Below are 20649 nucleotides of genomic sequence, written 5' to 3' on the forward strand. Positions count from 1 at the left end.
AGAAGCTGACTGTCGAGTATCAATATTTGTCTCTTTCAGTTCCATTGAACTTTCTGGAGTGCCACTCCCATTGGTGGAGCTTTGAAACATACATCCTGGAGTCTAGAAAACAGTGGGGCAATACCCATTTTCCTTTCCCTTTTCCCCAACTTTGGCTAGTGAACTTGAGTCAGGCCCTGACTATCTCTTACATACGTGATTGGGCATGGGAGTCTGTGTCAAATGCAGCCAGAGTCATGTTCAAAAGTCCAGACATCAGGTGTACAGCCTTCGAGGTTGCCTCATGAAGGCCACCCAAGACCTTTGTTTACAGTAATCTGATCTTCAGTCCCAGGGGAAGCTTGATTGAGTTGAGTTATACCTCTCTGAAGCCTCCAGATGGGTCATGAAGGAGAAAGTCTTTGGACCACAGGTTCTCATCTTTGATGTCAGGGCACTCTGGTGTCTGACAATCAGTTAGTATTTGTTTCTAATAATCAAATACCAAAGCTTGTATCTGATTTACTTAAGAAAATAAACTCAAGCGGATTCAAGAGTTTCTTTATAAATAACTGTCACTAACATTCCCATATGCTGTCATGAGTAGGAGAGAAAGGGGTGGGGTCATATTCCGAGAAAACTCTGGGTATGCCCAAGGGCATGTGAACATAAGAGGTGCTCATGCCAGGCTCCTATCCCTGGCAGCACAAGGGTATTTTAACAAGGCCCTCATGAGATTATTCCCTTGCCTATGGGGTCTTAAAGGCAAGCAAGATGGGGCAGGCAGCACATACCACAGAGGCAGTAGGCTGGCTCTAACTAAGCAGATTGGCTCAAAGTCGGGCTAAATTCATGATGAATAATGGGAGGACTTAAGTTGGAATCTTAACTTTAATCTACTAGTATGACCTTGCCTAAGTCACTTAATTTCTCTGTGCCCCAGACTACTCACCTTTAAAATGGGACATTACTATTACCTCCTTCAGGAAGTTGTGAGGATTACACAGGGTGGTGCAAATAAATCACCCAGCGTGTGACTTGAGTGAGCTAAGTACTGTATTCCAAAAAACATAGCAGCTGCTGCTACCTGGCATGCATCTGAGGTTGGAGTCTCATGCCTATTATAGCAACTAGCACATGGAGGTACTAAAAAATGATGGCTTGACACAAAGGGCCACATACTGTATGAGTCCACTTATATGAAATATCCAGAATAGGTAAATCCATAGAGACAGAAAGCAGATTAGTGGTTTCCAAGAGCTGGGGGTGGGGGGATGGGGAGTGACTATTTACTTAGTGGGTATGGGGTCGACTTTGGGGGTCATGAAAATGTTCCAGAACTAGACAGAGGTGATGATTGCACAACATCGCGAATGCACTCAATGCCACTGAATCATGCACATTAAAATGGTTACATTTGCTGTTATTTGTATTTTACCACAAAAAATTCACTGGCTTGGATTTAGCACTTTCCTCTCTTTTGTGGGTCTCTAATTCGCAGACAGCTCTGAGCCAGTACACACACGGAGGCTGATCATCAGTACCTGCTTCTACCCCACGGCAGGCTGGAGGCACGGCTCTGGTGTATGCACACTCTAGGCAGACGCCCCGCAAGGTGCTGGGGCCTTGCACTCATCTCATGCCAGCTGGTTGGTCTGGTGGCTCTGTTGGCCTTGCCTGCCCCTGACCTGAGCCCATGTAAGAGGAGTAAGAACAGTAGGAAAGATGCCAGCAAGAACCAGAGGATTAGGCTGAGGCCCAGCAGAAATAGTGGTATCCAACTCAAAGCCAACTGTTTCTCAGTCAGGCCACTCAAAGCTGAGCAGCCCCAGTGGGAGCCATTGGCAACTCTGCTCTCGGAAAAGGCCACTGTCCACACGGCTGTGGGGAGCCCAAGGGGGTCATGGGATTATTAGGCCTGCACTGTACCCTCCTTGAGCAGTCATCCAATGCTCTAAATGCCAAGATCCTTGAGCTACTACCAGGAATGTCCCTGGAGTGAGTTCATCTGGGAGGGATTGAGGGACCAGTTCCAATTCAGGGTCTAGAGGGTGACCGGTTGCATTTGAGATTTGTTACCCAATAAAAATCTCTGCTAAAGCCCAGGACTGAAATAACTCAGCTGGGCTCTGGACTCAGCAGGGACCATTCATTAGCTAACACTTCTCATCTGTGATAGTTACAGACAGGTTTTTTCATGCCCCCCAAAATGGGCTTCAACGTTGCAGCTGGCAGACAGCTGTGGCCTCACAGTGTTTACATTACCCAGACGAATGCAGTCTGTGTAGGAGACACAGAATGAATCTGATTTAGCTTTTGGAAAATGGGATTTTAAAAAGTTCCGTGGTTTTCTCTTGCCCCTCCCTTCCTGGACTGCAGAAAGACTGAGGTGGAACGAAACAGGCACAGCTAGGAAAAGAGGACTCTTGTTTCTTAGGCTAACGCTTTTCTTTGTTTGGGACTTCTTTGTTTGACACCTCCAGGTGGTGGGCGCTGAGCTGAGACCGTAGGATTAAGATGACCAAAAGTCAGGCCATCACTCTGCAGCATAGTCTGACTGGGTCAGCACGAGCTCCCTAGGGACTCAGCACAGCTGGCACGGAGACAGCTGGGCAAAGTCCCCTCAGCAATGGTCTAGTCCCCTTCATTCTAACTGTGAAAAGAACAGAAGACCAGGGTCTCTATAAACAGCTGGATCCATGACCAATCGCCCACAGAATGGGAGCAGGGGCTGGTTAATACTATGCGGCTCTGTAGGACCTACCACACCACCTCGTGAGGAAACTACTCCAGTTCAACTCAATAGCCATTTTGTTTTATTTCCTCCGTCATTGTTAAGATGTCCAAGTCCTGTGCATTCTTCCTTTGAAATGCATCTGACATCCTCCCTTCTCAGTCACCATTGCTACTGTGTGGGGTCAGGGCCATATTTCCTCATGTCTGCACTAGGGCAACATCTTTCTAAACAAATCTCCTCTCCCCAGCCTTCTCCTGATGGCTCTTCCAAATATCTAGCCTTGTATCCCAGCCTATCTTTTCCAATTCCCATCTCATTCCATCAAGAAACATTTCCTGAGTGCCGACCATGGGTTAAACTCTTTGCTGGGCCTTAGGGAAAAACACATCAACCAGACATAAGCTCTTCCCACAAGAAAATCAGTTTGAAGGGGAGAACTCTAGCAGGGAATCACAGGAAAGTGTGAAAAGTGTTAGGACAGGGCCCAGGGGATTATGGGAGCCTAGAGGAGCACACTTCAACCAGTGTTGAGGGGAGGGGGAGGAGAAGACATCCCTGACCTGGTTTTCATTTGGCCACTCACCTCCTCAAAACCCTACATTGCTGTCACAATCTGTCTCCAACTTTCTCTGTCAATCAAATATGCCATGACTCCCTTCAAAGAAATCTCTATTCCAGAAAGGCTGTTATTCAACATATAGAAACTCTGCTATGTCCTCAGCTTTGCCCCTGCCCTTGGCTATGATTTGTCTTATTTGGGGCTGGATGGCTCCTGTTGGATGGCATTGTGTCTTCCCCTTCCCTCCGGCAATAGCACAGTGCCTGGCCCACAGCGTCTGATGACTGGTGACTTACTAAACACACTTTCTTTTCACTAGGGTACTAATCTGACTCTCACAAGCAGGATACATGATTTGACCTCTATTAAACAGGGCTATCAGAAAAATCTGTGAATGCAGATGAAGGGGTTTAGAAAACTGCTGATAAATTTTGGTCACACTGTCCCCAGCTTTGTCCTGACCTCCTAGAAAAGAGAATGTTATCGATAATCAAGTGGAGATTAGCAGTTTGAAAAGCTTCAGTAGGCGTAGAGTTGGATGTATTTTCTATTCTGATTTAAATATTTAGCCTGATTTGTTTTGGGCTTCATTTTTTTTTTTTTTTTTTTGGTCCCGGGCCTGTTGGTCAGGGCTAATTTGTACAGCTGCTTTTTCGTTTGGGTTCTTCCAAGAAAGCGAGAGGAAATAAGGTTGCCAGAAAATTTGCAGTTACCAAGGTTTTCCTAAGATGAATATTATTTTTCTCTTCTAATACTGCCAAATACAGTATAAAGAGAAGCATGTGATCATTCCACAAATTTAGCTGCACCAGGGGTCAAATCCTGTACTCTATCCACATCCTGATGTTGGGAGACCTATACTGCACATTTCCTGACCCGCTCTTTAGTCAACCACATTTCCAGACTTGAACTATGTTTCCAAAATTGTAAATTCACCCTGATTTTGAGCTTGGATTCTCAGACTGACTCCTCCTGGATTTCAGCAGGAAGTGTCCAAGGGGCTGCTTTGGTTAGGACAGGGACAAGAAAGGCAGTGGAGAAGCTGGGCAGGAGAAAGAGCACTGGAGAAGGAGTCTGGAGTGTCCGGTTCTGTTCCTGCTCTGCCACTGACTAAATGTGTGGCTTGGGCAAATCACTTCCCCCTTTTGAGCGTCTCCATGGGGAGGGTTGGAGTAGATAAGCTCCAAAGTTCTTTCCTGTCCACTATTATTGGATCCTGTGACTTTGTGATGGATGCTACTGTAAAGCCTAATAAGAAAATGCCAAGGCCTTGTGGGTATTAACAAGGCTTCTCTCCCCCTATCCCCAACCAGGTCTGCCCTTAGGAGGCATTTGCCAAAGCTGGTGCTTGGGCAACCTGAGAAGACTGAGAAGAATGGTCTGGAAGAAGGCACCCATGTTCTTACTAAAACAACGCCAAGTCCAGCCTGGATAGCTGGTACTGAGTCCTGGCTACTTTTTAAAACAGCTTTATGGAAATATGATTCACATGCCATACAAATCATCCGTGTACAATGTATCATTCACTGATTTTTTAGTATAGTCACAGAATTATACAAACATCACCACAATCAGTTTTAGAACATTTTCAACAGCCTGTGATTCAAGAAGCCCTGTAACCTTTAGCTGTCACTCCCCATCTCAAATGCCCTACCTTGTCCAGTCCTAGGCAACTACTAATATTTATGTTTCTATGGATTAACCTGTTCTGGATATTTCATAGACATGAAATCATATGATGTAGTCTTTGTGTCTGGCTTCTTTCACTTAGCAAAATGTTTTCAAGGTTCATCTGTGTTGTAGCATGTGTCTGTCCTTCATTAGTTTTATGGCTGAATAATATTCTATTGTAAGGATATACCACATTTTGTTTATCTATTCATCAGTTGATGGACATTTGAATGGTTTCCACTTCTTGATTATTATGCAAGGTCCAATATTATTGGACTGCTATGAACCTTCATCACAAGTTTTTGTGTAGACATTTGTTTTCAATTCTCTTGGGTATATAATATACTTAGGAGTGGAACTGTTGGGTCATATGGTGACTCTGTGTTTAATTGCTTGAGAATTCCCAGACTGTTTTGCAAAGTGGCTGTACCATTTTACAATCCCACCACCTGTGTATGAGGGCTCCAATTTCTGGAGGCTACTTTTTAATCTTGACCTATTGGTAGAGAATACCTTCCAACACAGATGACTCTGGAAGAGTTAGACCATATAATGTTAAGCTTTCAAAGGGATAATTCTGATAAGCAAGTCACCTCCATTTTGTTATATGGTAGTTGGATCCTAGGAGAAGATGATTTGCGGGAAGCCATTGTTGGCCTTTGAAATCTATAGGAATTCAGTGGAAACCCTTCCCAGGATATCTGATAGAATGACTTGTAATAAGATGCCATGGGTTTGCAGTGGGCTTATATCAGTTTTAACCCTTTAAAGGATACCTTCTGTGTTAGATCATTTTGGGGGTAGAGGGAGTTGAGGGACTTTTGGTCTATCTGCCTACTCAGTTTCAGCGTCAACCTGTCCTTCCTGGGAGTCGGGGCAGGAACAAATAAGTCAAACAGGAGCCCAGTGCTTTAGGTGGGGTGACGATACGCACTGGTTTGCCCTGGATGGTCCCAGTTTACACCTGGTATCCCAGTATTATGAATAGCACTGTGCTTCACCCTTCAAAGTGTGACAATAAGCTGTATGTCACCTCAGGTTTAGACCACAAACATGTAATGCCCAGAATCACATTCAGAGCTATAAAGGCTAGAATTTCACATCTTGATGAGCTTATATCTCACAACGATAAAGAAAGGGTCTCTCACTAGGCTGAAGGTAGGCTCCAAAATGACAGAGTGAGCCAGCACTGTACACAATAAAAAACAAATGCTGATGAGATTCAAAGTGTAGAACAGTGCATTTTGGAGGAGGGGTGGGATGTTTGGTAGGGATGGAAGTTAATACAGTGGAGGTGTCCATGGATGAGGTGAAGCTTAAAGAGTACCTTGAATGAAATATAGGATGTGCGTGCTCCAAGTTCCCTGACAGACCAAGGTCCCAAATAGCCTTCATCCTTGTTCTAATTAAAAGGCGCTGTGCTCCCTTGTGCTTGGGCAGACAATTCACATGACCTCCCAGCTCATTTGGCAGCACTTGGGAGAAATCTGGCCTTGCAATCAGACTAAATGATGTGTTACCCTACACTTAATCTCCACCATCCATCAAAATCCAGAGGCCTTGGCCTCAGCCCTCGACAAGAGGCCCACAGTACCTGGGTAGGATTTCATCCAGGGAATGAATGCAAAGCCCCTAATTCTCCATCCATCTCAGCCCTCTGTAAACAGTTAAAGACTGCAGCCAACAGCAAAAGAACTGCCAACCCAAATGAAAGCAGTGAGTCAGCAAAATAAAGACAGATGGCAATGGATTAACTGTAGCATAGGCAGCAAGAAGTAGACCCTTCTTCATTCTGATCAGATTGCCTCCCCTCAATTCGGGGCAACCTAGTGCTCACACACAGCCCCCTGTGAGTTATGCTGGGGGTGAGAGAAAATGTTTGCTACACACAGGGTGAGAACACTGCTTCAATCCACTGTCTCCAGGTGGTCCAGGCAGGGGGCAGGGGATAGAGAGGACAGGACACATGGGAAGACAGTCTCTTCTGCTTCTTTTGTCACAGGGCCATTTCCTGAGCTGGCCTCATTTTCAAGCATTCTGCCCCTTAACCATGCTTCTTGCACCACATAGTCCAGCTGTGGAAATACCGTCACTATCACCATAACTTGTCCTGCTCTTGCCAATCTGTTTAATCAAGCTCAAAGTTTGGAGAAGTAAAAGGTTGAAACTCGGTTTAAAAATAATGTTTGCAATTGTATGTGAATCTTTCTTATCCATGTGTATGATTATGAATCCCTAGCACTGTGCTTCCTAGAGCACAGGAAGTGCTCAGTAAATGTTTGTTGAGTGAAAGAATGGAGGAATGAGAGCATTGACACAAAAAGTGGCCTGAAGACAAGAAACAAGATAGAGCATCCCTGAAGTGAGATCCTTTGTGTAAATATCTGTTTCTATTCACTCAAGAAATCAGTCACTAAGCATTTCCTAGCATTGCCCCACCCAAGTACCCAATACTTTGTGCTCACCCATCCCCTTAGCTACACCAACATTTTCTCAAGACTTTCTTCAAAAGGCCATCTTCTTAAACTGACCTATGCCTTCTTTCATCTAGCATAATGTTTTCAAGATTCATCCAAGTTGTAGCATGTATCAACACCTCATTCCTTTTTATGGCTGAATGACATTCTGTTGTATGGATATATCACACTTTTAAAATTCACTCATCGATCGATGGACTTTGGGTTGTTTTCACCTTTTAGTGATCATGAGTAGTGATGCCAAAGCCTCTGAATATGTGTGTACATGTACTAGTTTGAATCCTTGTTTCCAGTTCTTTTCAGTGTATATCTAGGAGTGGAGTTGTGGGGTCATATGGTAACTTTGTTACTAAAAAGGTAATGTTTAACTTTTTGAGGAGCCACCAAACTCTTTTCCTGCTCTATTATTTTAATACCTTCAAGGATGAGTAAACACAACGATAAAAGTGACTAATTCAAAGTCACAGCATCTGTGAAGCTGACATAAGGATCTCTGGGTTTTTGGCCCATGATTCTGGAGGCTGCCTCAGGATTCTAAAGTATTGTCACTAATGTTGACACCTAATCCTCTTTCCTTTCATCATTCCTCCTCTCCTTCTTTCATTCCTTCATTTAACAAATATTACTTGAATGCCTACCATCTTTGAAGCAGTGTTCTAGATATTGGGGGTACAGAGATAAAAGACATGCAGTTTCTGTCTTTGAGGCCACCGAAAATGCTGAGGAGATGGGGCATGTTCAAGTCAAGGTGCCATGTGTCATAGCCAGGAGAGTTCCAAATGCGGACAAGAGTGTCCCATATAGACATCAGCCTAGGGCATCAGCTCCTCAAGGGCAGAGCTGTGTCCTGTTCTTTGCTACATTCCTAGGGCCTAACATGGTGCCTGTAACACACGTTACAGGCACCATGTTAGGAAAGCAACCTGTCAGCAAAGCAACCTCAGAAAGGTCTGAAGTAGCCTGCAGGGCAACATCAGCCCATCACCTTTTCTCGGCACCCTAGGTCCCACATTGTGCCCTGTGGGGCATCTCTCTTCATTGAGTTCTATCTTTGATAGGTGGCACAGAGTGGGTGTACTTTGAGTCCTGCTTCCTCTGACTTCCCTTCAATTTCAGAATGAGTTCTCTTTCAAAAATGTCTGTATATTTTTAGTTTCGTGATCCCTTCTTCAAAGAGGAACCCAGATTATGCAAGGAAGTGAGACCATCTTTCTCAGGGAGTAAGTTCATGGTGAGCAGGAAGACGGTCTATCACCACTTTGAGTTTTGTTTCTAGAAATCGTCTTCTATCAGACTGTTGCTTGGGGTGGAAGTCAGGGCTGAGAGGTGGGCAAGAGCTGGCTCTCATGTTTATGGTATTCCATGATTTTGGTATGCATCTCTTTCAGTTCGGCTTATGTTCTGCTTTCTTTGGACCTGACTGCTAACCACAGAAGTTTCCAGAAGAAAACCTAGAGCAGCAATGCATGGATGTTGCCAATTTCATAAACTACTACTTCAGTGCATATTCTTGAAACACCTTCTAGACACAAGTAATTAAAAAACTGCAAGATCAATGGTAAATAAAAGGAGGGAATTGAGGGGAAAGAAGAAAAAGAGGGAAAGGTATTTCAAATTAGATTGGAAACAAGAAAATGGAAGTGTGGGATGAGGTTCCCCCCCCACCCCCTGCCCATACTCACTGCAGAGAAGGAAAGGGCCCCTGTACAGGAAAGCTGCTTTTAAATGGAAAAGCCCTGGGGCAGCCTGTAGACCTTTAACTTCAGTTAGCCTCAACTCCTTTAATGGGTAACTCTTGGCCTTGTCTCGTTTGGGGTTAAACCTTCTATATCCATGCTGGAATGCAGGGCTGAAAGGGGAGGGCGGGGTGGGGGGGAAGACTCTTTCCTAGGTGATGACCATTGGAATTACACATTTGAAGGGTTTTGATTCTTCAAAAATCAAGAAAAGCAGTTCTATCAAAATTAATTGTTTTTCCTTTTCTTAAGACCTGAAAGGGTAGGTGAAGAAGGTGCATGGGATGAAGATGTACAAACCTCTAGTTATAAAATAAATAAGCCATGGAGAGACAATATATATCATCAGCATAATGCATGCAAATGCCAAATCACTATGGAGTACATCTGAAACTAACAGAACATTGTACATCAATTATATTTCAATCAAAACAAACAAAGATCCCAGACCTCATGTACCAGACTGGTGGGAACCTCTCTGTTAGATCTGCCTGCCAACTCATGGAGTGCTACCTCCAATAAAACTTCCATCTGAATTCCTACCAGGGAAGCCAAGTACTGTGTTAAGCACTTGGAGGTACAATTATGAACCAGATACGGTCCCTGCCCTCAAGGAATTTACAATCTAATAGGGGAGAGACACAAGCAGACAGCTAATTATAATGTAGAATGATGAGTGCTGGAAGTTTCTGGGGGAGGACTGAGGATGAGCATTTAAATCATGCTGGAGGGTCAGGGAAGGTTTCTTGAAAGAAATGATGCATAAACTGAAGAATGAGTAGGAGTTAGCCAAGTGAAAGGGAAGGAGGAAAGATAGTCCAGACAGATGGGCTTTATAGGAATAAGGCTTGCTAATAGAGATTAAAGCAAAAATTTACAAAATACACAGTCACAAAAAATGGAAAGTTGATCTATACAAACAAAAGCTGGCTCTTTGAAAACACCATTAAAATAGGCAACGTTAGCAAGTTTGTTAAAAAAAATAATAAACCACTCAGGAGTGAAAAAGAGATAGAGGGAGAGGGAAAGAAAAAAAGAGGGGGAAAGAAAAAAGAGAACTACATTTCAAGTGCATTAAAAACTGTAGGAAAACTTAAATATTATTAGTAATTGTGTCAGTCTTGGTATATGTATAAAGTTATAAATAATTGGCATCTTGTATTAATATTTATGCCAATAAATTTGGAACCTAGATGAAATGGATTGTTTTCTAGGGGAATATAAATGACCAAACTTGGTTTGAGAAGGAGGTGAAAATCGGACTATGCCAATAAACTAGACAAGAAATTGAAATAGAATAAAAAATGCCCAAAAAAAAAGCATACACCTCAACCTTCTTGACACACAAAGATTTTAAAGGTAAATTGTACCAAACCTTGACGGGACATCCTCTTATCAATCAAACGAACTGCTTTAGAACATTGAAAAAGATGGAAAGCTTCCAATTTATTTCCCCAAACTATCATTATAGTAAGTTGCTGGCTCAGTTGTGTCTGACTCTTTGTGACCCCATGGTCTATACAGTGCATGGGATTCTCCAGGCCAGGATACTGGTGTGGCTAACCTTTCCCTTCTTCAGGGGATCTCCCCAACCCAGGGATCGAATGAACCCAGGTCTCCCACATTGCAGGTGGATTCTTTACCAGCTGAGCCACAAGGGAAGCTCAGGAATACTGGAGTGGGTAGCCTGTCCCTTCTTCAGGGGATCTTCCTGACCCAGGAATTGAACCAGGGTCTCCTGCATTGCAGGTGGGTTCTTTACCAACTGAGCTATCAGGGAAGCCCAACTATCATTATACAAATACCAAATTGTACGAAGACAGAAAAATGACAAAAGCCCTAAATAAATTATTAGCAAATGACAAAAGCCCTAAATAAATTATTAGCAAATCAAATCCTGCACTTTTGAAAAAGAAGAATATAATAGAATCAATTGGGTTTAATCCCAGAAATGCAAGGTTGGTTCACATTAGAAATAATATCAATGTAATTCATTATATTTGCATATTAAAGGAAAAAATGATATGATCATTTCAATAGATACACCAAGAATATTTGACAAACACAGCACTCATTTGCTCTTAGAAAGCTTTAAGAAAACTAGAAATAAAAGGAAATTTTAATTTGATGAAGACTATCAGAAACCTACAGAAAATTCCTTTCTTAAAGAGGTAACAAACATAGCAGAGTTATTCAAAACAGTCTCTGAAGCTAGAGTGGAGGTTTGACTCTCCGTTCTGCCACTTACTAACTGTGTGGCCTGGGGTAAGCTACTTACCATCTTTGTGCTTCAGTTTCCTCATCTATAAAATGGAAATAATAATAATACCTATCTCATAACTTTGTTCAGTTCAGTCGCTCAGTCATGTCCGACTATTGGAAACCCCATGGACAACATGCCAGGCCTCCTGTCCTTCATTATCTGCCAGAGTTTGTGCAAACTCATGTCCATTGAGTTGGTGATGCCATCCAACCATCTTATCCTTTGTCATCCCCCCTCCTCTTGCCTTCAATCTTGCCCAGCATCAGGGTCTTTTCTAATGAGTTGGCTCTTTGCATCAGTCACTATTTTCTGCTAGACATTTCTATTTGCAAGTGTTACCATCATCTCAAATTGAACCTTGACTCCATTTCCTTTCCTCCATTCCTGCTTTTCCTTTTGACTCGCATTTTTCTGTCAATGGCACCACCGCTTTCCAAGTCATCTAGACTCAAAGCTTTGGAACTCTTTTGGTCTCTTCCTTCTTTCATTTCCCATATTCAATTACCAACTCTATCCAGTTAACCCCCTCCCAATATTTTCAAATGTTTTGTAATCTCACTCTCATGTCCCTAGTCCAAGTCCATATGAATACACACCTGACATAGTAGATATCCCTCAGTCCCTGCCTAAGTCACTAAGCACACCTCCAGGCCAATCTTACTCTAAGACCACTATCCCCAAATCATCCTCTTGCTTCAGAATCTCTGCTGGCTTCTCACTTCCTGTTATATCCAGTCTATCTCCTCCGCTTGGTTGTCAAGGCTTTTCGCCACCTAGCTGCACCTAACTTAACAAAGTGTATTTTTTCCTAGTCCTTTAACATGTATCCTCTGCTTTGGTAAGACCATTATCCTCAGCATCCTCACACACCTCCTTTATTTTTAAATTCAGTGACTTTGTTTAATTCCATGCCTTGTATTGTTCTGCTCTCTCTATGAGTGTCTCCAAACCACCCATTCTTCAATGATCAGCTTAAATAGTGCCTGAATGACGCCATTTGTTAAACACTTAACTACGTGCTGGTACTGTGTTCATTTAATCTCAGCAACTTAATGTGATAGCTGTTTATTAATTTTCATCCCATTTTACAGATAGGGTATAGTGATTTGTTCAAAGTTTCCATTGCTAGTAATGGTGGATCTGGAATGCAAAGCCACGTTCATTGCACAACCCCAGAGCTCATGCTTTTAACCACCCTCCTCTGTTCTGACTCTCTGAGATGCCTCCCCTGGCTGCATTCACTGTTTTGCCTGATACGTACTGTTGTCTAGTGTGTACAAGTTTAGCTCCCAGCAAACTGTAAGTTCCTGGAAGTCGGGGTCCACATCTCATATTTCTCTGTGCCTCCACAATCGGCACTTGATCAGTCGGTAAATTTTGATCAAATATAGCTAGCATCCAGTCTTCAAGAAAGAAGGTTTGAGTAGCTTGAGGGTAACACAAGCCCTCCCCATTCAAAAGCCTGTGCTCTAGAAAGGGAGGGGAGGGATAGAATTACTAAATTTTTTTGAGATTGCCCCCCTGCCCCATCATGTCACCCCTGATGATCAGGAATCTCTCTGCCTAGTTTAATTCAATGTTGCAGGAAAAATCTCCCCTTTACATAAGGATTAGGCTGGGCCAGGTTTTGTTAGCATGTGAAAATGCAGCCAAATCTGTCAAGTTACAATTGTGCAAAATCTGAGTCCTGGGCATCTTCCAAAAGTGAGCCCAGGGAAAACTAATAGTTGTCCTACCTACCTCACAGGGTCCTGGCAAGAATCAAGTGAGATAATGGATATGAGCACAGTTTGGAAAGTAGCAATGAAAACAGCTTGCTGCTTGAGCCTGGAGCAGAGCAAGCAGAACTCTTTGGTGATATCAAGGCCATGGCCAGGTGAAGGGTGGGGGCGCTTCAGAAATTCTTGGACTCACCATTTCCCAAAGGCTGAACAGCTTTGCTTTCCGGCAATTCTTGGGAAAATCCACTTTATCATGAGGCTCCTTCAGCTCCATGTGAATTTATCCTTGACTTCCCTTTTCCTTTTTCTAATTACACTTACTCAGCTAGTCCACAATACTCTGGGGGCTTCTGAAAGATAAGCTAACTTTCCCTCCTTTTGGTGCATTGAAAAGACAGCATTTTGCTAGTGGTTTACATTTAGCTTTCAAACCTCTCTCCAAGGTCAAGAGCAAGTGATGAGGGAAAAACACACTCAGGTCGCTATCTCCTGTGGATCATCTATATATGAGAGCAGCCACTGGATGTTAATAAATAAATAAGGAACGCTTCTCTGTTTCCCCTGGAGAGACCAAATTTCCCCGAATTCAAGTGTTGGACGCTCAAGAGAATTTAGGAGTCAAGGTTGGAATAAAGTTGGAGGTAAAAGAAGAGACTTTTGTAAGAGACAAAGTTTGGGTTCAAAGAATTCTGATTCTGAAAGTGAAGGGCTTTGGGGGGAGCCAGGGGAGAGTGAGCTCAGCTTGGCCAGAGAAGAGGAGAAAGCGCCGACTGTGCAGGGACTGTAGCCAAAGGGCTCTGGATGGAGAATAGACCTGGCTTGCAGAGGTAGCCAAAGGTATTCTGAGCAGGGAATTGAGCAAGATTTATCACCTAAGTTGGCCTAGACTGGACAGAGCTTGGCTTTGAGTCTGTTTTATGTGTTGGGCATGCATTCATCCCTCCCTCCTGTAAGAGCCTTCAGACATAGAGCCATCACTCTCAGGGAAATGGGGACGAGGGGAGTTTGTCAGGAGTGGGGACAGAACCTGAGAAACCAAGCTGCGAAAGTACCCCTAAGCCTCTGAAGGCAGCCTTACAGGCAGGAAATAGCAGCCTCCACTCCCTCCCAAGCTCCTGGCCCACTGGCTACCCTATCGGATTTGAACAGCGCACACCCGGCAGACTTGGCAGCTGGCCAGGGAGCTCAGCACTGTATCCCATCCTGTGAACTCCTAGGTCCCAGCTTCCACGTACCATATACCATCTCTCCATGTTTGGTTCTAGAACACTGATCCGTATGAGCTGAGCTGTGGCATTGAGCTAGGGGAACACTGTGTGTGTGTGTGCGTGTGTGTGTGTGCGTGTGTGCGTGTGTGTGTGTGCGTGTGTGCGTGTGTGCGTGTGTGCGTGTGTGTGTGCTGAGGGGTTTCCAAGAGGCCCCAGCCTCAGCCTCTCTGACTGCAGGCTTCAGAGGGTGCCTGTGCCTGTGAACTTTGCTCGACTGTGACTGCTGGAGGGAGAGAGATGAGAGCAGGCCCCCGCTGGTTCTGTCCCACACTCCCCGTTATGATAGGCAGTGAAGCAAATCATTTGGGCTATTGCCTGACCTTAATGGGATAGAAAGGGCTCCTCTCTTGCCTGCAAGGAACATCCAAGTATGTGCTTACTGTTTAGTTTTCCTGGAAAAATAATTTCTCTGGCAAGCTAAGGAGGGTGAATTTGCCTTCAGAAAAGGATTGTGTCACATCCATAACCCCTGCGGCCCCCTCATGCATTTCCACGGCTGAAAAACTTGCATTCAGTGGGAGAGCAACCCAAACATCTGCTAAGAACAGTTTTTAGCTTTTACATAAAGTAAACTGTGTTGTGTAAAGAAAAATAGAGATCCACGATCGGGCAGCAATTGGTAACCCAGTAGTCCACTGACACGTAGAGCTTTTGGACGGAGAATGCAAGATATAAAATAGGTCGATTATGGGAATACCCCTCCTTCTTGGAGTTCTGCCCTTTGTACATCCATCCCTTTGTATCTGAAAGACCTTTAGAAGAAGCTTCTGGAGTCACATGCTGAAGAGTGAAGTATGCCCAGAAGGGATCCCAGTCGAAACCAGATCCAACGATAGTTGTCCCGTCAGTGCAGTTGGGAATCCTTGGGATGGGACAGAGGATTGCTGGGAGTAGCAGGAGGAGGAAGCCTGAGTGACAAAAATGGGTCCAGGCAAGGAAAGGGGAGATAGGGCATGACTCACTCTGGATATCACAGATAGAAAGGGCCTCATAGCCCATCTACACCAGTGTGTTAAAAAAATTTGTTTTTAACATTGGAATCCTTTGTTCAAACACCGAACCAAAAAATGAATATAAGTGGGGCTGCTCTGGTTAAAGTGGGGTGAGGGCCCTGAGGCTCTGTTTCCTTAGCTTCTCTCTCTTGCTGAAGCTAAGAGAAAAGGGAGGTAGAACCACACCCTGTTGGATAGTGAGAACTGATTGTTCAACAAAAATTGGGGAGTTTATTTGTTGAATACAGTCATTGTTAAAAATTAAATTAGGTACATTGGCAATTAAATTATATTCAAGATATAAGGCTGATAAATACTGAATACTCATCACTTCCAAATTATCTTGCTACACTTCACTATAATCTATGCTCTTGATTTACATCTGTTATGTCTATGTGGTGGACATCTCATCTCAACTCTTTTTTAAAAATTAAAAAAAAATAATTGGGGCCACATTGCACCTCATGCAGGATCTTAGTTTCCTGACCAGGGGTCAAACCCATGATCCCTGCAGTGGAAGCTCAGAGTCTAACCACTGGGCCGCTAGGGAAGTCCCTCTTTACGACTGTGTTCCATGACAACATACTGAGAGCTTGAAATTGGCCTTGGTGGGAGTGTTTACACCATGTGAAAGTGTGGAAATCTGCAAATGCTATAAATCAGCATCCTTCTCTCCCACTAACTGAGAGGGCCAGTTGTTAAACTTTTTACCAGTGGACCACTGACTACACTGTCAGTCCTCACTTTTCCAGAAACTATCCTTACAGCAACCTCAGTCATGAAGAGTGTGCTTCAGAACTCAGGAGGGGAAGAGGAAAGGCAGCCGAGTGATGGTTTCACAAACATAGACCCTTCACTCTGTGGAAGAGACAAGCCACTACACGGCTCCAGTCCATGCAGTTATGTGTTAAATAATGTGGCAGATGAGAAGCAACCTGGTGATAACAACATGGACGGACACCTGACCCTGGGAAGTCCCAGTGTCACAATCTTGAGTCATACTTTAAGGCAAATGTAACCCAGCTTATTCCTAAGACTTTCAAAGATTCTCCTAAGACCATCAGAGACCCTTATTCCAAAGACCTTCCCTGCCTCACAGCCCAGCACAGTTCAGCAAGTGGCCCTGTTGATCCTTATGACTCTCTCTGCTGCTGCTGCTAAGTCACTTCAGTCGTGGCTGACTCTGTGCGACCCACCAGGCTCCCACGTCCCTGGAATTCTCCAGGCAAGAACACTGGAGTGGGTTGCCATTTCCTTCTCCAATGCATGAAAGTGAAAAGTGAGAGTGAAGTCGCTCAGTCATGCCCGACTCTTAGCGACCCCATGGACTGCAGCCCACCAGGCTCCTCCATCCATGGGATTTTCCAGGCAAGAGTACTGGAGTGGGGTGCCATTGCCTTCTCCTATGACTCTCTCTAAAAGGGCTAAATTACAGGCAGAACAAGCCCACAAAGAAGCTCCAGGTGTGTGGTGTCTCCCAGTGTCTGGAGCACCTAGCACAGTATTTGGCACATAGAAGGCCCTTAATAATGATTTATTGAAAGAAGGAACCGATTTTTCAAAGTCAATCCCTTGCCTCTTTCCCACAATTTCTCCTTTACTGCCCCTCGCCCCCAATCATCTCTGTCCTTCCTCCTCTCTCTTCTGGGCCTGTTCCCTTTACTTCCAGTCTCTCGTCCCCTCTTCTCTGTTCCCTTTCTTCCTCTGTCCTCTTCATGCCCTCAGACTGCCAGTTGTCACCCACTTTCCCCTCCTCACCCACCCAAACACCCATCTTGCAAAGCACTGCTTGAGGCCTGCAGACTGGAGACAGTTCCCCCCAGACTCAAAGTGTCTTTTAGTGGAAAAGTCCCTTTGTCCAGTCTTTACAAAAGGAAACTCAGTCATCTAGAGCCAAACACTTTCTTTTTCTCATTTCTCAATTTATACTGGCACATAGGTGTGTATTCTCCAAGTGCCTCTGCTGTGCCCCAAGCACCTTGTATGCCTTTAATGTACTCACAACCTCATTTGCCACATCTAGAGTTTATAGCATTGCTGGAGACATGGTTGAATGTATTTCCCAATTTTAATTAAGCCTTTTTGGATTACAGTGACCCAGATGCAACCATCTAACCAGCTTAGGCAGACTCCAAAAGAAGCCTAGGCTGGAACTGCTGGGTGAAACTCACTGTGCAGACAAGTTGAATCAATTGGGAGAGACAAGTAAAAAGTAAGTTTGACTTAAGAAGAGTAATCTGATGGATTCTAGCACGCTAGCTGACTTCTAGAAGCTCTGCTACTGAATAGATGGGCAGTGCTGGCCACGTGACTTGACCTCTCTGGGCCTCAGTTTCCATATCTGTAAAACAAGGGTAATAAGAATACCCACCTCACAGGGTTTTGGTGAGGATGAATTAAATGATACATCTAATACACTTACTCTAGCACTTGGCACAGAGTATGTGCCTTTAGAAGTGTGATGGGGGGTACTTCTCTGGTGGTCCAGTGCTTAAGAATCCACCTGCCAATGGAGGAGACACAAGTTTGATTCTCGGTCTGGAAAGATCTCACATGTTGCAGGCCAACGAAGCCCATATGCCACAACTACTGAGCCCACATGCTGCAACTACTGAAGTCTGTGTACGCTAGAACCGTGCTCCACAAGAGAGGCCACCCATGAGAAACCTGTGCACCACGGCTAAAGAGTAGCTCCTTCTTGCTGCAACTAGAGAAAAAAGCCTGGATGCAGCAACGAAGACCCAGCCCAGACAAAAAAAAAATTTTTTTAAATGTGTGTGTAGTGGGAGGATAATGAAAAATTAAAAAAAATTTCAGAACTGTGGAGTTCTTAAGAGGCATAGCAGAGTTGGAGTAAATTGTTTTGTAAGGTCCTTGAGGCCTGATCGCTCAGCCATGAGGCTCCTGCCACTGCCCCCTGCCACTGGAGTCTGTGCCACTGAACCATGGGGCACGAGGAAGCGTCTGGGGTTAGCAGGCTCACAAAAGATGTGGGAAGCACACACGCTTGGCATGGTCATGGTAACCACACAGTTAGGGAACTGGAGACCGAGTGATGGTCTCCCAGTGTCCCAGTCAGTAGGGCCCGTGTGTGCCCATGGGGCCACAGCGGACCGTCTTGGCCCAGGTCCCTCATGCACTTCCTGACTTTGCCTCTCCCTGGGCCCCACACCTCACTTCCCTCTTTCCCAAAGGGTCTGCCAGGACCAGGTGGGCTGGCCCTGGGCCCTCTAGGCTTCCTTTCCTGGCACCCCACTCCAGTACTCTTGCCTGGAAAATCCCATGGATGGAGGAGCCTGGTGGGCTGCAGTCCATGGGGTCACTAAGAGTCGGACACGACTGAGTGACTTCACTTTCACTTTTCACTTTCACGCATTGGAGAAGGAAATGGCAACCCACTCCAGTGTTCTTGCCTGGAGAATCCCAGGGACGGGGGAGCCTGGTGGGTTGCCATCTCTGGGGTCACACAGAGTCGGGCACGACTGAAGTGACTTAGCAGCAGCCCACTGTCCAGGCTCACATCCAAGACCAGACCCAGTTCTACCTTCCCTTTCCCATTTGGTGTTTTTATTTTAAGTGAAAAGCTGATCTTAAAAGACTGAGGATCCTGTCTGTACCTCCAAGACACTGGATTTAGAGAAGACAGGGTGACTTTAGCGCTTGACGCTGGAATCTGAACCTTTCGTGCAGTGTGACAAATCAAGGTCCCCTCTGGCATTTTGGGGCCCTTACATGATGTGGAGGCCTGGCTGCCTCCTCTACGTAGTCCCACCTCAGGGGGTGATTTAGATAAATGTCTGGGGTTTCCAGGACTCCTGAAGGGACTTATTGGGGGTCAGCACCAGGCTATATGGGTCTCTGGGCCCTCCAGGCCCCCCAGAGCTCAGGCTCTTGTCTCAGGATTGTTCTTGAAATACTGTGATTGAGTCTCCTTGGACTGCTTTTAGTAGGGGTTCAATTCCACAAATCTTAAAAAAAAGTCATTTCTTAGAAATTCAAGTCCATATCAGGAATGATAATGGGATGGCTGCCTCCCAAGGTTTGCAAGCTGTTCAGGATTTAGCTGCAAAAAAAAAAAAAAAAAAAAAAGAAAAGAAAAAAGAAAGAAAAAGAGAAAAAAGAAAGGAATCCAGTCCCTTTTTGTTAATAGTGCCAATGCTTTCATTTTTCAGGCAATTTCAGTTCAATCCCAGATCTGGTTTCTGGAGTCACATTTTTCCAATCAAACTTTCTCATTTGCAGGGAGGACCCTGATGCTGGAGTGGAGGATTTGAATTTGCCCAGGTGCTGGCAGTTAGGGAGGGTTTTCATATGCAAAGCTGCACATGCTTTGGAAATGTGACCCCCCAGATTGCAACAGGAGGCAATCATCTCTGGTGAGCAAGGGCAGAGGGCAGAAGCTCACATGGGAGTTTGTGAGCTCTGTCCTTGGACCTCCACGTTTCTCTGGCGTCTTGCCTTCTCTGTCTATTCTGCATTTAACTAGCACCATTAGTGGAAGTTCCACCCCTCAGAGTAATCTTGTCACTGGAGGCCCAGCCCTGTTTCTCCAACTGTTTATGGCAGCATTTCCCAAGCTTGGGAGCTTGTTCAAAAAATACCCAAGTATTCTTCAGATCAAGTAAGTTCAGAAAGCCCAGGAAATTTCCACCCAGATGTTTCCCTGCCTTGCATCACCCCAAGTACAATATGATTAAAACTATACTCATCCTAGAAGAAACTCATCCTCAAAACTAGCTTGAAAGAATGAGGCAGGTCTATATATTGTCCTATGGAACAATCTCTGAGAAGTCTGGAAACTTATACAAAAAAGTGAGCTGCCAGAATTGCAGTGGAAGCTTGCTTACCAGGCCTCTGTGGAGCCAACTCTCAGGAGTTTCCATTCCATTTCCTCTGTAAAATGCACCGACACTGGATGCCCAGGAACACCTCTCCCTAGTAGATCCAGGCACTTCTTCTTTAACGGACTTTTAATTAACTGACCAACTACTCCCCCAACTGCATAGATAAAAGAGAGTCTATTGCAGCTAACAAAAAGATTTATAGCATGAACTCCTCTATTTTACAAAAGGATCTACAAACATAAATATAGCCTTGTAAATGCAGATAATATTTCAAGACAGGGGAACAGTGGTGGTTGCTTCTGGGAAGGGAGTACTGAGTGTGTAGGGTAAAAATGTTCACTACATATCCTTTTTTGTACGGGTTAACATTTTACTATGTTCATATTTTGGGGAATTATTTTT

At 44.5% G+C, this 20649-nt stretch overlaps 1 protein-coding gene across 1 annotated transcript in view; it reads right to left on the reverse strand.

The window, feature by feature from the left end:
* PLAC1 (placenta enriched 1) overlaps positions 1–20327 on the reverse strand; it is a 76950-nt gene extending 56623 nt beyond the window's left edge. The window contains exon 1 of the mRNA XM_040266192.1: positions 20251–20327. The gene's annotated coding sequence lies outside the window, so the exon portion shown is untranslated. The remainder of the gene's footprint in view (positions 1–20250) is intronic.
* Between the last annotated feature and the right edge of the window lie 322 nt (positions 20328–20649).

Source organism: Oryx dammah, unplaced genomic scaffold (genome assembly GCF_014754425.2).
Source record: "Oryx dammah isolate SB20612 unplaced genomic scaffold, SCBI_Odam_1.1 HiC_scaffold_23, whole genome shotgun sequence".
In the NCBI taxonomy this organism is placed as follows: Eukaryota; Metazoa; Chordata; class Mammalia; order Artiodactyla; family Bovidae; genus Oryx; species Oryx dammah.